We start from the raw sequence: 18,700 nt of genomic DNA, 5'->3' as shown, positions 1-18,700 counted from the left end.
TATATATATATATATATATATATATATATATATATATATATAAGTGAAAGTATCTGTCTGTCTGTGTATCTGTGTGTCTGTGTACATTTCCCTACGCAATAACTCTGTCAATTTTAAGTCTACAGACTCGAAATTTGATATACAGGTTACTGAGATTTGGGAAAATCGATGTGATCGGTTTTCGGTCAGAAATTTGCCGATTAATGGGTCAAAGTTCCCCGATTTGACCTTTGACAACTCTACCGAACTCCTCCAACAATTTTCAGTTTAAACACTTGGAATTTTAGATATAGGTTCATTGGACATGGATATAGCTTAATAACTTAATTTGAGCCCAAAACAATAAATTTTAAGGGGTCATAATAGGGTCAAAGTTAAAAAAAAATTAACCACTTTTTTTTTTGCTCAACATACCTCTCCAAATACTCGGGCAACGCCGGGCACTCATGCTATATATATATATATATATATATATATATATATATATATATATATATATATATATATGTGTGTGTCTGTGTCTGTGTCTGTGTGTGTGTGTAGTATTCATACATATGCATATATATACATGTACACACATATATATATATATATATATATATATATATATACATATATATATATATATATATATATATATATATATATATATACACACACACACACTGTGTAAGCAAAAACAAGACTTCAAAACAAGGTGTTGGTGGCAACAAAAAGTGTATTTCAATTTACGTTACAATTGTTTTCATGTCCATTTTTTTTTTTTTTTTTTACACGGTGGTCACCACTTATCAAGGCCCAGAAGCCACTCAGGGATAAGGGTTATTGCAAGTTCAGTTCGACAATTTCAAGCATTATGTCCTTTGAAAATTTTCAAAACCAGCATTTCTTCAGACTTTATGAATAAGCACACTTTCGGCAATGGAGTATTTTTTGAAGAGAAGGAAGGAAGGGGAATCCCTAGCTAGAAAGGCATGCGAGAAATATATATATATATATATATATATATATATATATATATATATATATATATATATATATATATATACATATATGTATATATAAAACAGTATTAACATATATATATATATATATATATATATATATATGTTCTTTTTGGCATTGAGAGGTTCCAGGTCGCCTGATGAAGTCTCTTTAACTGAAACAGATGGCTATTTGTAGCGACCATATGTAACTGTTTACCCCAAATAATAAAAATGTATATATATATATATATATATATATATATATATATATATTATTTTTAAAATGTAATTATTTTTTAAATGTAATTATGAATAAAAAATCAATACGAAAAATATATTCTGCATTTATTTGTTATGTGTTGATGTGTAGGAATACAAAAAGTTATTTGAAAAAAAACAAGAATGTTTCTTTCAAAAGCACATACTTTCGTCGACCGATCCTTCGATCTTCCTCAGTGTGAATGATCATTATATATATATATTTCGAAACCCAATCGCCTAAATGACAGTCAAGAAATGGTCAGGTTGAAGAATACCCTCCGTCGTAACAACTTCTCCGATAGCATACTATCCACCAGACGTGTTAATAGTATAAGAGAGGAGAATGAAACCCAAAAACCACCAACGGTCTGCCTACCATACATACGAGGTATCTCCAAAAAGATTCAGAGAATATGTGCCCCCTACAACATCAGGACAGTATTCAAGAACGAGTCAACACTCAGACGACACCTGGTACGAGTGAAGCCCCGCATGTAGGAGAACATGACCAAGAATTGCATATACTCCATCCCATGCAGTTGCAGAAAGGTTTACAAGGGTGAAACATGCCGCCCCTCAAAGTAAGGGTGGAAAAACACGGAAAAGCGGTAACTAAAGGGGAGACGGAAAAATCGGGTATAGTCAACCATGTCTGGATGGAGAGGGGGACCATCGCCCCCTATGGGATGAAGTAAAAATAATAAACAGAGAGACCCACTGGAAAGTGAGAAAACTTAAAGAAACAGCTCACATGCTCGGACATAACAACCTACTGAGCAAACCAAGCGTAGAGCTGAATGCAATTTGGACACCTCTGATAGAGAGAGAAAACCTTGAATAACAACGTAGGTTTAACATTAACAAAAACCAACTAAGAATTGTCCGAGTGGTCCTAGACATTGTATCAAAGTTTACAGTTACTGAGTTCAATCCTGAAGGAAGGCAGTGAAAAGTAACATTCAAAATAGAGAACCTTGCAACCTCTATCTCACAGAAGAGATGTTGCGAGTTTGTCTCTGATATATCGTTATTTTCATGGAAAGTGTTCGAATGAGCTTCAATCTATGGTCCCCCCTCGCAAAACTTTCACAAGAAACACTCGTCTAGCTGTAAACACTATCAATAATTCCCCCCACTCTTTATCTGTGCCTAAACCTAAACGTAGATTCCATGAACAAAGCTTTTTTCTTAGAACTGCACGCCTGTGGAATTGTCTTCCGTTTTCCTGCTTTCCGGCTGACTAAAATATGGTTGTGTTCAAGTCTAACGTAAATAAGTTCTTGATGAGCCGTTCCATATAAGTTATCAAATTTAACAAATTTTCATTACTAATGATTATTATATTGTCCAATTTCTACTGTACACTCTTTAACCCTTATCCTTGAGTGGCCTCTTGGCCTTGATAATGTGTTGATACCTATGAAAAAAAAACAAAAAAGAAACAGTCCAATGTGAAAACAAGTTCTAATTGAATCGTCCCCCTAAGTAATCCAAGTTACAAAATTCCCACTGTTTACTATGCTAAAATCACAATGACTAATGTATACCTATTAACCCTTATCCTCGAGTGGCCCCTGGGCCTTGATAAGTGGTGACACCCATGTCAAAAAAAAAAAAAAAAAAAAAAAAAATCAGCAACTACGTCCCAGAGCCTAGCTGGAGTCCGAACACGGTACCCCCGTAATAATAATAAAGGGTTGGGTTCGAGACTCCTAAAAAACGCTTCCCCAGTTCGATACAAAACACCTGATGAAGGCCGGAGGGCAAAACGGCTGAAACGTTGTGACTATAGCAACCAAGATGAGGATATCAGTCCGACAATATCAATAAACATATATAGAACACAATCAAAACTAAATGGTCAGAAATTTAATAGCTAACACCTGGTTCACATTCCCTTTGCTGTTTTTAATACTTCTAGACATGGCATTGATCAGTTGGCGAATATCATCTTGAGGAATTTCTTGGCATGTCTGACACAGTAATGTTAAAAGTTCAGGCTTAGAAGATGTCTTCCTTTTATTTTTACAAAAGATGCAAGTCCAATATGCCCCAAAGGTTTTCAATTGGGTTCGTATCCAGGGACTGGTGAAACCGTGGCAATAAAGGTGAAACTTTCGTCCATTCTTCTTTAAGTTTTAGCCACAAATCTTCAGTATTGACAGTTTCTTGCACTCACACGAATGTTCTGGAGAAATTGAAAAAAAAACTAAACTGTTCCAGATTCTTGGCCGCTAGTGTATCTATCTATCTATCTATCTATATATATATATATATATATATATATATATATATATATATATATATATATATATATATATATATATGAGCAAACAGTTAATAAAATATGTTAAAAAAACACTTTGAAATGAGTTAAAAACATATTTAATCTGAAAAGGAAACACTAGATAAATGGATAGTCCTTAATCCGCGGAGTTTCGAAGAAATACTCTCCTTCTCATCAGAGGGTAGGAATTAGCAAAATGCTGGATCGGATTTTGCATGCAGAAGTATTTGATGAAACAACAAGTAAGTCAAAGATCTTACTTGAAAACAAACAAAGATCTTATTTGAAAAGAAAAAGTGAAGCAGATGGAATATGGTAAAGAAAAAGGTGATTACACATGAATGGATAGTCTGGTGGAAGATAAAAAATCCAGTGACGGTAAAATCCAAATGTAAAACTTCAAGAAAGTTAAAAGAATTTCCATTTGTACAAGTAAAATCCAAGGAAATCCCGTAATTGGAAGAAGATGATCCATAATAATCCAAAGGCAGAAATCCATGGAATAATTCACAGAAATGTGTACAAGGAAAAAAATAATAAAAGAAAAATAAGATGTGCTTTTCACTCTACTTCCGAGACATAACTATAAATAAAATATTATATATTATATATAATATATTATAAGCTCTATTTTCTATTTGGTTTTATCGAGCTTTTATATCTGGCTGAGATAATTTTATAAATATTAATTCTTTAATATTTATAATTTACTTTAATTTTATCATCTTGGATCATTTTGGTAAATAATGCTGCTAAGACTAAGCTTGTTTCCTTCAAAAACTACAAGAAACCTTCTCTACCACCAATAGCAATGGCCAAGAACACATTACCTGAAAGTACTTCTTTTAAACTCCTCGGCCTAACGTTTACAGGGAATATGAACTGAAATAAATACATTGAGAGCATTGCCAAGGCTGCTGCAAGGAAGGTTGGCTCCATCTACCGTGCTAGAAAACTACTTACGCCTGACAGTATCCTATACCTCTATAAGGCAACCATTCGCCCATGTATGGAGTATTGTTGTCACATCTGGGCTGGTGCATCTGCTGCTTGTCTCTCGCTCCAGGACAGGGTCAAAAGAGAGTCGCCAACCTGATAGGTCCTGAACTGTCATCTAGGCTTCAGCCTCTGTCCCATCGACGAGATGTTGCATCCCTCTGCCTGTTCTACAAATACTTTAATGGTGAATGCTCTGACGAACTGCAAACACTTGTACCTCCCCGACGTAACTACCCCCGACAAACCCAACAAGCTACTAAGTCTCATCCCTTTACAGTAGAGATCCCTAGGTGCAAGAAAGCCTTTTACTCCAATAGTTTCTTCCCCAGAACTGCGGGCCTTTGGAACTCCCTTCCGGGATTCTGCTTTCCCAACTGCAATGATATGCAGAAGTTCAAGTGTAATGTTAACAAACGTCTTTCTACTCATCTCCCTTCATAATGACCCCGCTAATTAAGTCCCTGATAGTAGCCCCCTGCTTCAAAGTGGCACTGTGCCTTGTTTGGGGTGAAAATTGAATAAAAAAAAAAAAAAAAAAAATGTATTTTATATATATATGTGTGTGTGTGTGTGCTCGTGTGTGTGTGTGTGTGTGTGTGTGTCTGTCTGTGTGTATGTATGTATGTATGTATGTATGTATGTATGCTCAGAATTCGTCAAATACCTAGAGTTATGTAGTATACAAATGAATGAGGTGCGGTTATATACAATTTAGTGGATTGCAACAATACTGCAGTTAACAACACACCTCAATATTTTAATCTAATACTTCAAACAAATTAAAAAAACAAAAAAAATCATTTATATCAGTTCCAGGAATTCAACGTTAACAATTCAATAATATTGCTGATGTTGAACTGGTATAAAGATATGCATATAAATATAGATATAAAATACGTGTCGTAATTTTATTGTATTGCATTTATTATTTACTAGTGAGGGGTACCCGGCGTTGCCCGGGTGTTTGGAGGTGTGTGTGGAAACTCCGGGGGGTGGGGGTTTTAAAAAAAAATGTTTTGGTAGGTAAGGATCGAACCGGAACCGTTGAGGCAAAGTTGTAAATTAAAGTGTGAAAAACAAATGTGCGACGTTAACCATTGCCCCACCACAAGATGCTAACGGAAACACGTTTGAATTTATTTAATTACTTGGATTTGGCAGGTGCCCGTTTTAATGAGTTAATGAGGTCAAGTTTGACTGTGAGATAGTATTTCATTTACTGCGGGGGGGGGGGCGCTTCCCAAGATGTTATAGGTAAAACACTAACCCACATGCAGCGAGCGACAAATGTTGAATATTTATCTTTCTGAAATCGAGCAAATTAAATAGACAGGCGAGCTTCGTTGTTAACTCTGAGATATTACGATTTATATGTGATATAAAAAGTTTTAAAAAGTTGTGAAGCGAGCGACCACTTCTCTGAAAGAAGCCCTTTGTAGACACACAGAAAAAGCGAACACACATACAAACATACATTTTCGCTTGTATATTTATAGATTTTACTTCAGTAAGTTTTAAGATCAAGGGAGCTAACTCCTCCTGTAGCTAACACTTGATTCTGTTATGATTTAAATTTATATCCGAGGGCTCTTTTAAGAATAGATACTGTTCCCTTTATGGCTGCTATTTGTATCTCGTTACAGCTTGATCTTCCAGGGATTGCTTCTAAGTATTTATGAAGATTCTTTTTTATTAAGCCAGTTGCTCCTATCACAACCGGTATAATGTTTATTTCTTTCTGTCGTTTAGATCATTTTTTAGGTCCTGTGTGTGTGTGTGTGTGTATGTGTGTGTGTGCGTGTGGGTGTGTGTGATGTCAAAGCATTGTTAATTCACTGCCCGCATAGCAGCAGTCATATAGCGCAATGGTAAGAAGCTCTGACTGTCGTTTGGGCGATCGGGTTTCGATCCTGGCTTGAGGTAGTTGCTTGTCTAGCTGCACTGATGAGCTGTAGTGAAACAGTACTGTATATGGATGACTATAATGCTCCCTATCTTAGGTTGAGCATTTGGAAAGTTATATACAAATTACCATTAGCGTATGTAGCGATGCCCTTTGTGTAAACAAATTGAGATTAAGTACTTTGGACAATGTCAAAACATTGTTAATTCACTGCTCGCATAGCAGCAGCTGTATAGCGCAACACTTAGAAGCTCCGACTGGTTTGGGTGATCAGGTTTCAATCCTGGCTTGAGGTAGTTGCTTGTCTAGCCGCACTGATGAGCTGTGAAACGGCGAAACAGTACTGTATGTGGATGACTATATATATATATATATATATATATATATATATATATATATATATATAAAATGAAAATTACAATTGAATTTACCAAAATGATCCAAGATGGTAAAATAAAAGTAAATTATAAATATTAAAGAATTAATATTTATAAAATTATCTCAGCCAGATATAAAAGCTCGATAAAACCAAATAGGAAATAGAGCTTATAATATATATATATATATATATATATATATATATATATATAACCCTTATTCCCTGAGTGGCTTCCGGGCCTTGATAAGTGGTGATCACTGTGTAAAAAAAAAAAAAAAAAAAAAAAAATATATATATATATATATACTACCAAAATACCCGTTGTATAGGTTATGAAGAGGAAGGGTTGTAAAGAGATAGCTTCGAATTCGAGGGTATCAAAACTAGAGCAAAATATGATGAAAGTAAAAATAAAATAGATAAACCCCATAATTTATTATACCATACCTGTTCACACTGAAACACTTATCACTATATTCTGTGGATCTATATTAAAAAACCATGTTAAACTTTATGACATATTTCCATTCTATGGAGGCCAGGCACGAACGCAAACCCCACAATTTTATTATACCATCCCTATTTAGGTTAAAACATACTTATCAAAGTATTCTTATGTACATCTATATCAAAAACGCTTGTAAACGTTTTTTTTTTAATTTTTTATTTCCATACTTTGTGGACCAGGCGCGAACACAGACCCCACAATTTTAATGAATCGCCGTTCAGCAAGATCAAACATACCCATTCCTGTGTCTCGATACATCTTCTAACATTATATGTAATCAGTTTTTTTAAAATAGTCAACCATATAGGAGCCTATTCGTGACCACACACACACACACACACACACACACACACACACACACACACACACACACACACACACACACACATTCAGTTTTATATATATATGTATATATATATATATGTATATATATATATATATATATAATTATTTTTTTACTATAATAATTAAATACCTACAGACACTAGTGTTTCATCCTTTCGGGATTCTTCAGTGCATATATATAAATATATAATAAAAAGTTTTTTGATTCATCCAGCCTTGACAGACGTGTTTTTAAATATTCTCTCCAGTGCTTTTCTTTTAATGATTTGGAATTCATTCCATTTGCGCTTTTTTCCAAGGAACTCTGCCTTTTGGATTATTTTGGACCATTTGGAATTTACCCATTGGATTGAAATTTTAAATTTAAATTTGGATTTTACCATTTTTGGATTTTTACCCTTCACCGGACTATCCATTCATGTGAAATCTTTTTATCATTTTTCTTTTGCCTCCTGTTCCCCTTACCTCACCCTTTTTTTTAACCAAGTAAGATCTGTGACTTACTTGTAGTTTCATTAAATACTTTTATATGCAAAATCCGATCCTGCATTTTGCTAATTCCTGCCCTCTGATGAGAAGGAGAGTATTTCTTTGAAACTCCGTGGATTAAGGACTATCCACTTATCTTGTGTTTCCTTTTTTAAAATTAAATATATTTTTAACTCTTTTTCAAGATGTCTTTTAACATGTTTTATTAATCATTTTTTCATATATATATATATATATTGAACCTTATTTTCCTCTCCAACCTATCATATCCCATAAAAATTTCCTGATTCCCACCAACTCATCAGATGTTGTTTTCATTCGATATGACCAACAAAAAGTTGGTTTTGTTCATGATAAACCTGGTGTTTGGGGAAAAGAAATTTCATCCCCACGTAGTTACAAGTCGGGCATCTTGGGCGTCATGCTAACTCATATATATATATATATATATATATATATATATATATATATATATATATATATATATAGTAGTGATGTGACGATTCCAATATTTTTTCTGATTCCGATACAATTGCAGATTCCGATTCTGATTCTGATTCCGATTCTGATTCCGATTCTTTATAAATTTCTAAATATTTAACTATAATGTTTTTATTTTTCTATGTATTTCATAAAAACACATGCAGATATTTTCTCAAATGTCAAAATTCACATGTGGTGGTGGTGGGGGGGAATAATGTATCGATTTTATTTTAAAATCAATAAATATTTATAATTTTATCATTACTTTTAACAGTGAAAGATTTTGTTTCAAACAAAATTAAATCAAAAAGACAATGAAAAGAATAATGTTTCCGCATTGGAAAATAAGCAAAAATTTTTCCGATTCGATATTAAAAGTACTGATTTTACCGATTACCGATTACAGATTCCGATTAATCGTCTCAGTACTAATAATAGTATGTTTATTATACACACATTATTGGTTACATTTTTTTTTTTTTTTTTACAAGGTAGTCACCACTTATCAAGGCCCGGAAGCCACTCGGGGATAAGGGTTATTGTGTGTACAGTACGTTAGTGTTGGAGATTTGATATTCCAGCGATACATATGTGCATACATGTTTCAGTGGAACCTCATCAGACTGAAAACAAGAGCAATATTAAAGCCAAAAAAATCAAATTCTAAATCACAGTCTAAACACCACCCCAAAACTTTGTGCATTCTTCTGAATTTGGTACTTCATTTATGAAATTTTACATTCTACTAAATCCTTTGTAGAAATTTACGTCCAAACCAAACAAGCATAGAATACTGCTGCCACATCTGGGCAGGAGCTGCTAAAAACAACCTATCCTGCCTCGACAGAGTACAAAATAGACTTTGTAGCTTAGTAGGGGATGTCCTTTTCTCTTCCCTGTAACCTCTCTCCCACAGAAGAGATGTTGCAAACCTGTCTTTGTTTATCATTATTTCCATGGCAAGTGCTCGTCTGAGCTCCAATCTCTGGTCTCCCCTCACCAATCTTTCATGAAAAACACCCGTCTAGCTGAAACCACTGTCAAAAATTTTCCCCACTCTTTATCTGTGACTAAATCAAAACGTAGATTCCATGAACAAAGCTGCTTTCTTGGAAGAGCACGCCTGTGAAACTCTCTTCCGTTTGCCTGTTTCCCACCTGACTACGACTTGGATGTCTTCAAGTCCAACATAAAAAAATTCCTGATAAACTACCCCCTTAAGTAAGACACTTTATCAGATCTCCATTACTAACGATTACTACATATTATAGATTACTACGATATTATCCCATTGATTACTGTACACGCAATAACCCTTATCCTCGAGTGGCTTCCGGACCTTGATAAGTGGTGACTTCCATGTAAACAAAACAAAAAAAAAACCCAACCTATTCTCTCTAAATTGTTTATTTTTCTCTTTGCATATGTTGCGGTATGTTTGCGCATTCCCTACCTTTTGAGCTATCGACAGAAAAAAAGACTTAAAATTAAACCACTTCAAGTTATCAATAAATAAATGTATTAAATAAATATGTACTTACAAAAATAAAATAAAACAAAAATAAAATTAAAATAAAATTAAATAAATATGTATTAACAAAATAAAATAAAATAAAACAAAACAAAAATAAAAATAAAATAAAACAAAAATAAAAATAAAATAAAACAAAAATAAAATTAAAATAAAATTAAATAAATATGTATTAACAAAAATAAAATTAAAAAAATAAAATTAAAATAAAATTAAATAAATATGTATTAACAAAAATAAAATTTAAAAAAATAAAATTAAAATAAAATTAAATAAATATGTATTAACAAAAATAAAATTAAAAAAAATAAAATTAAAATTAAATTAAATAAATATGTATTAACAAAAATAAAATTAAAATAGAATTAAATAAATATGTATTAACAAAAATAAAATAAAACAAAAATACAATTAAAACAAAATTAAATAAATATGTATTAACAAAAATGAAACAAAACAAAAATACAATTAAAACAAAAATACAATTAAAACAAAATTAAATAAATATGTATTAACAAAAATAAAATAAAACAAAAATAAAATAAAAATAAAATAAAACAAAAATAAAATAAAACAAAAATAAAATAAAACAAAAATAAAATAAAAATAAAATAAAACAAAAATAAAATAAAACAAAAATAAAACAAAACAAAAATAAAATAAAACAAAAATAAAACAAAACAAAAATAAAATAAAACAAAAATAAAACAAAAATAAAATAAAACAAAAATAAAATAAAACAAAAATAAAACAAAACAAAAATAAAATAAAACAAAAAAAAACAAAAATAAAACAAAAATAAAACAAAAATAAAATAAAACAAAAATAAAATAAAACAAAAATAAAATAAAACAAAAATAAAACAAAACAAAAATAAAATAAAACAAAAATAAAACAAAAATAAAATAAAACAAAAATAAAATAAAACAAAAATAAAACAAAACAAAAATAAAATAAAACAAAAATAAAATAAAACAAAAATAAAATAAAACAAAAAAAAACAAAAATAAAACAAAAATAAAACAAAAATAAAATAAAACAAAAATAAAATAAAACAAAAATAAAATAAAAATAAAATAAAACAAAAATAAAATAAAACAAAAATAAAACAAAACAAAAATAAAATAAAACAAAAAAAAACAAAAATAAAACAAAAATAAAACAAAAATAAAATAAAACAAAAATAAAATAAAACAAAAATAAAACAAAACAAAAATAAAATAAAACAAAAATAAAACAAAAATAAAATAAAACAAAAATAAAATAAAACAAAAATAAAATAAAACAAAAATAAAACAAAACAAAAATAAAATAAAACAAAAATAAAACAAAAATAAAACAAAACAAAAATAAAACAAAAATAAAATAAAACAAAAATAAATAAAACAAAAATAAAATAAAACAAAACAAAAATAAAACAAAAATAAAACAAAACAAAAATAATATAAAACAAAAATAAAATAAAACAAAAATAAAACAAAACAGAAATAAAACAAAAATAAAACAAAAATAAAATATAAAATCTATGCTGATGACACGACCATCTACGGCAACAAATCAAAGGCTGTAAATGACAAAGTTCTCTCTGATTCTCTCTCCTCTGATCTCGAGCGCGTGGTTCAGTGGGGGAAGACGTGGCTGGTTACCTTTAATGCATCTAAAACCAAACTCCTATCTTTACATCATCAACGCTCTGATCCCCATCTGGCATCAATTGAAATGGATGGCTCTCGTCTAGGAGAAGCCCCATGTTTTGATAAGCTTCTGAGTTTGTCCTTTTCTCCTGATCTGAAATGGAACACGTACATCAAGTTTGTTGCCAAGGTCGCTGGAAAGATGGTGGGATCCTTCTACCGCTCCAGAAGATATCTCACTACTGATGCAATTCTCTATCTATATAAAAGCCAATACGTCCAAGGATGGAGTACAGCTGCCATATCTGAGCAGGAGCTGCTAAAAACAGCCTATCCTGCCTTGACAGAGTACAAAATAGACTTCGTGGCTTAGTGGGAGATGCCCTTTTCTCTTCTCTGCAACCTCTTTCCCACAGAAGAGACGTTGCAAGCCTATCTTTGTTTTATCGTTATTTCCAGGCAGGTGCTCGTCTGAACTCCAATCTCTGGTCCCCCCTCGCTAATCCTTCACGAAAAACACCCGTCTAGCTGAATCCACTGTCAAATATTTTCCCCACTCTTTATCTGTGCCTAAATCAAAATGTAAATTCCATGAACAAAGCTTCTTTCTTAGAAGTGCACACCTGTGGAACTCTGTTCCGTCTGCCTGCTTCCCACCTGACTACAATCTGGATGTCTTCAATTCAACATAAACAAATTCCAAATGAACCGCCCCCTTAAGTAAACACTTCATTAAATCTCCACACTAAAGTACTGTACTTGCAATAACACTTATCCCTAAGAGGTTTCCGGGCCTTGATAAGTGGTGACCACCGTGTAAAAAAATAAAATAAAACAAAAATAAAATTAAAATAAAATAAAACAAAAATAAAACAAAAATAAAATAAAACAAAAATAAAACAAAAATAAAATAAAACAAAAATAAAATAAAACAAAAATAAAACAAAATTAAAATAAAACAAAAATAAAACAAAAATAAAACAAAAATAAAATAAAATTAAAACAAAAATAAAACAAAAATTAAATAAAACAAAAATAAAACAAAACAAAAACAAAACAAAAATAAAACAAAAATAAAACAAAAATAAAACAAAAATAAAATAAAACAAAAATAAAACAAAAATAAAACAAAAATAAAACAAAAATACAATTAAAACAAAAATAAAACAAAAATAAAACAAAAATAAAACAAAAATAAAACAAAAATAAAATAAAACAAAAATAAAAAAAAATAAAATAAAACAAAAATATAACAAAAATAAAACAAAACAAAAATAAAACAAAAATAAAAAATAAAACAAAAATAAAACAAAAATAAAATAAAACAAAAATAAAACAAAAATAAAACAAAAATAAAATAAAAATAAAACAAAAATAAAACAAAAACAAAATAAAACAAAAATAAAAAAATAAGACAAAAATAAAACAAAAATAAAACAAAAATAAAAAAAAATAAGACAAAAATAAAACAAAAATAAAACAAAAATAAAACAAAAATAAAACAAAAATAAAACAAAACAAAAGTAAAGCAAAAATAAAACAAAAATAAAATGAAACAAAAATAAAACAAAAATAAAACAAAAATAAAATGAAAATAAAACAAAAATAAAATTAAACAGAAATAAAACAAAAATAAAACAAAAATAAAACAAAAATAAAATAAAACAAAAATAAAATAAAACAAAAATAAAACAAAAATAAAACAAAAATAAAACAAAACAAAAATAAAACAAAAATAAAACAAAAATAAAACAAAAATAAAATAAAACAAAAATAAAACAAAAATAAAACAAAAATAAAATTAAAATAAAACAAAAATAAAACAAAAATAAAATAAAACAAAAATAAAACAAAAATAAAACAAAACAAAAATAAAACAAAAATAAAATAAAATTAAAACAAAAATAAAACAAAAATAAAATAAACAAAAATAAAACAAAAATAAAACAAAACAAAAATAAAACAAAAATAAAACAAAAATAAAACAAAAATAAAATAAAACAAAAATAAAACAAAAATAAAATAAAACAAAAATAAAACAAAAATAAAACAAAAATAAAATAAAACAAAAACAAAAATAAAACAAAAATAAAATAAAACAAAAATAAAACAAAAACAAAAATAAAACAAAAATAAAACAAAAATAAAACAAAAATAAAATAAAACAAAAATAAAACAAAAATAAACAAAAATAAAACAGAAATAAAATAAAACAAAAATAAAACAAAAATAAAACAAAACAAAAATAAAACCAAAATAAAACAAAAATGAAACAAAAATAAAACAAGAATAAAATAAAACAAAAATAAAACAAAATTAAAACAAAAATAAAATAAAACAAAAATAAAACAAAAATAAAATAAAACAAAAATAAAACGAAATTAAAACAAAAATAAAACAAACAAAAATAAAATAAACCCCACTCTATCACCTTGCAATATAAGCAAATGCCCGAGCCGAAATTCACAGATTGCTTTTTTTTTTTTGCTTTTTGCTGAATCTCGAGAGAAACACACGCTCCCAAGAAACACCACCCTCCGTCTCTCCATCACAGCTGCCATCGTGAAGAATGAAGAATAAGATCTTGATTGTTTTCTGGTGTAATTGAACTGGACAAATGTACATATGTAAATACCTGTAATTGATCCGGATTTGATCTCTCTCTTCAAGCATCAGCCTAAAGTTAAAATTAGATGTGATAGAAAAAAAAAGCATTCATTGTGCGTCCGACTCAAACTCTACTTGAAATTCTGTTTTGTGCCCTGAACACGTGACGTAATTTTGATATATCATTCAACATCTGAATTTCCTTGACCTGCCCACCTCAATAATGCCGGCTGCAGCTGGCTTATCCTGACATGTACTACAGTGACCCTTGCCAAAATTCATACTAGTGAACATAATCTGTAATTACTGACATAGGTTTCCAATATATAAAGGTGTAGCGCTTCCAGTTAGTGCAATATTATGGACCCAAAAGTTAAAAGCTACTTTGAGGTAATTTCAGGATGAACCCTAACCCCAACCCATTCTGCTCAATACAATTTTTCATATTGCGAAGAAATGAACCTATAAACGTCCTGCAACATTTAATCCGATACTTGTGCGTGTTCTATTGCTACTTTCATTTTCCCGCATTGTGGATGTGTGTGCGTTTACTTTTGTTTACCTTGCGCACAAACAGCATCTCTACTTACTGATATAGGTTTCAATGTATAACAATGAATGTATGTCTGCCTGTGTGTAAATATTTAACCGCTAAACTCTTAAAACATCCTTTCTTTGACCCACCCCGAACATTTAATCCGATACTTGAGCGTGTACTGCTTCAATTGCTACTTTCATTTTTCTCCCTTGTGCATGTGTGTGCATTTACCTTTGTTCTTGTAGTGCATGTATAGAAAGGCTGGATACATGAGTCATTGTATTCTTTTGCTTTGAATCGGGTTCCTTTTCTTTGGTTGCTTGATGGAGCAGATGCTCGTCTGAACTCCAATCTCTGGTCCCCCCCCTCGCCAATCTTTCACGAGAAACACCCGTCTAGCTGAATCCACTGTGAAAAATTTCCCCCACTCTATATCTGTGCCTAAATCAAAACGCGGATTCCATGAACAAAGCTTCTTTCTTAGAACTGCACGCCTGTGGAACTCTGTTTCGTCTGCCTGCTTCCCACCGGACTACAACTTGGATGTCTTCAAGTCCAATGTTAACAAATTCCTAATGAACCGCCCCCTTAAGTAAACACATCAGCAAATCTCCACACTAACTTAATGTACTTGCAATAACCCTTATCCCTGAGTGGCTTCCGGGCCTTGATAAGTGGTGATCACTGTGTAAAAAAAAAAAAAAAAAAAAAAAAAACTGATTTTCTGGATCTTTGACTGGGAATTTCTAATTTCACACTGACTTACTAAATTCACGTATAGGTGTCACTTTTTGAGGTTTGGCAATATTTTCATTGGCTGAGAAATCTTCGATTTAACACCTTCATGTTAAAAGTTAGTAGCTTAAAGAAGTGACTGTTTCGCTGTATCACAGCTCTTTAGTGTGGCTAGACCAAGCCTAGGATTGAACCAACAACCATCTCGGTTGCCACCATCCGCCGAATATTCGCCGAGCTCCCACCGGCGCTTGTGGAAAAGGCATGCTCCAAGTTCCGGACCTGTATTGAAGTGGTGATTGAGGCTGAAGGCGGCTACATTGAATAGATGTCAACTCTACTACATAATCAAGTTACCTGAATTGATTTTTTTTTCAAATAAGTTTTAAAATAAAGTTGTAGTGCTGTTTTATTTAGGGTGACAACTTTAACGTTCCACCTCCAAGTTCCGGACCTGTATTGAAGTGGTGATTGAGGCTGAAGACGGCTACATTGAATAGTTGTCAGCTCTACTACATAATCAAGTTAGCCGAATTGATTTTTTCAACAAAAGTTTTAAAATAAAACTGTAGTGTTGTTTTCTTTAGGGTGACAACTTTAACGTTCCACCTCCAAGTTCCGGACCTGTATTGAAGTGGTGATTGAGGCTGAAGACGGCTACATTGAATAGTTGTCAACTCTACTACATAATCAAGTTACCTGAATTGATTTTTTTTTCAAATAAGTTTTAAAATAAAGTTGTAGTGCTGTTTTATTTAGGGTGACAACTTTAACGTTCCACCTCCAAGTTCCGGACCTGTATTGAAGTGGTGATTGAGGCTGAAGACGGCTACATTGAATAGTTGTCAGCTCTACTACATAATCAAGTTAGCCGAATTGATTTTTTCAACAAAAGTTTTAAAATAAAACTGTAGCGTTGTTTTCTTTAGGGTGACAACTTTAACGTTCCACCTCCAAGTTCCGGACCTGTATTGAAGTGGTGATTGAGGCTGAAGACGGCTACATTGAATAGTTGTCAGCTCTACTACATAATCAAGTTAGCCGAATTGATTTTTTCAACAAAAGTTTTAAAATAAAACTGTAGCGTTGTTTTCTTTAGGGTGACAACTTTAACGTTCCACCTCCAAGTTCCGGACCTGTATTGAAGTGGTGATTGAGGCTGAAGACGGCTACATTGAATAGTTGTCAGCTCTACTACATAATCAAGTTACCTGAATTGATTTTTTTTCAAATAAGTTTTAAAATAAAGTTGTAGTGCTGTTTTATTTAGGGTGACAACTTTAACGTTCCACCTCCAAGTTCCGGACCTGTATTGAAGTGGTGATTGAGGCTGAAGACGGCTACATTGAATAGTTGTCAGCTCTACTACATAATCAAGTTAGCCGAATTGATTTTTTCAACAAAAGTTTTAAAATAAAACTGTAGTGTTGTTTTCTTTAGGGTGACAACTTTAACGTTCCACCTCCAAGTTCCGGACCTGTATTGAAGTGGTGATTGAGGCTGAAGACGGCTACATTGAATAGTTGTCAGCTCTACTACATAATCAAGTTACCTGAATTGATTTTTTTTCAAATAAGTTTTAAAATAAAGTTGTAGTGCTGTTTTATTTAGGGTGACAACTTTAACGTTCCACCTCCAAGTTCCGGACCTGTATTGAAGTGGTGATTGAGGCTGAAGGCGGCTACATTGAATAAAACTGTAATGTTGTTTTCTTTAGAGTGACACATTTATTGTTCTACCCTGCAAATGCGTTGCTCCTTTTATTGACACGACGTAATTTCTTATTTATTATTTAAAAAAAATTTTTTTTTTTTTTAAATATTTAAATATTTAAAATATTTTTACGTGCATAAAAGTTATCCATGGACACGTGTGTTTCTAGCTATCAGTCGTCAGCATGACTAAACGTTTTGTTCGAATGACTAAGGCGGGTTTCAAAAAGACGCATAATATTGAAATCATAATAAAGGCAATAATGCCGTCTAATTTCATCATTTTGTTTGCACACAACAGTTTGAAAAAAATGTTACTATCAATATTTTTTAAATGTGCGTAATCTTACTTTCCGACCTACTCCACCCTTGTTGGAATTTTGTGGTCATCGTCAACAAAATTTGACTTTTGTGTAACAAAAGTGAAAGAGATGGAAAAAGGGGGAACAGGTAGCAGGAAAGGAATTCCAAAGTCTAGCTGTTTGATGGAAGGAACTATTAGAATAGAAAGCTTTCTAGCATTTAGGGACCTCAACAATGAAGGGGTGAGATTTTGTTGCTAAGCAGGCTTGTCGGGGTTATGTATGTTGAGGAGGCACAAGTGCAACGAGTTCATCAGAACACATTCTTGTAAAACAGGCACAGGGATGCCACATTGCAGCGATGGGACAGGGGTTGGAGCTTAGTTGACAAAGTGGGGTCTATTAGATTGGAAACCTTTTTTTGAACCTTATCTAACAGGGAGGGGCTAGTGGTAGATGCACCAGCCCAGATGTGGCAACAATACTCCATGCATGGAAGAATGATGGCCTTGTAGAGGTACAGGATACTCTCAGGTGTGACTAGTCTTCTAGCTCGATAGAGGGAACCCACCTTTTTTGTAGCAGCCCGACTGACTTGACTAAGGTATAATTTGATTCTGTACTATTCTAGGAGGTCTACACCCCCCCCCCGCCGGTCTTTGTCTCCTGTTTTGTCGGAATTTTGTAGCTGTTCACAAAATTCGACTTTTGAGTAACAAAGATGAAAGAAAGGGAAAAAGGGAGAAAATAAATACAAACAAAAATGGCTGTGATGCAATTCAGTTTTATTAACATAAAATGGACTAGATCAGGGTTTCCCAACCTTTTTCGGCAAACGACCCTTTAAACACTCGGATACCTACTACCGACCCCCCCCCTTCCTAGATGCATCCTTACAAAATAATGTTAGTTGTAGTGTTAGTACATAATTAAAGTGAGAATAAATAAATAAATATTCATAAAGTTTTGTCAACATTATGGGATGTGATTCTTGAATTAAT

Source organism: Euprymna scolopes, chromosome 34 (assembly GCF_053919585.1).
Source record: "Euprymna scolopes isolate OS-2025 chromosome 34, ASM5391958v1, whole genome shotgun sequence".
Lineage (NCBI taxonomy): Eukaryota > Metazoa > Mollusca > Cephalopoda > Sepiida > Sepiolidae > Euprymna > Euprymna scolopes.
Note: the sequence above shows the minus strand (reverse complement) of the source record.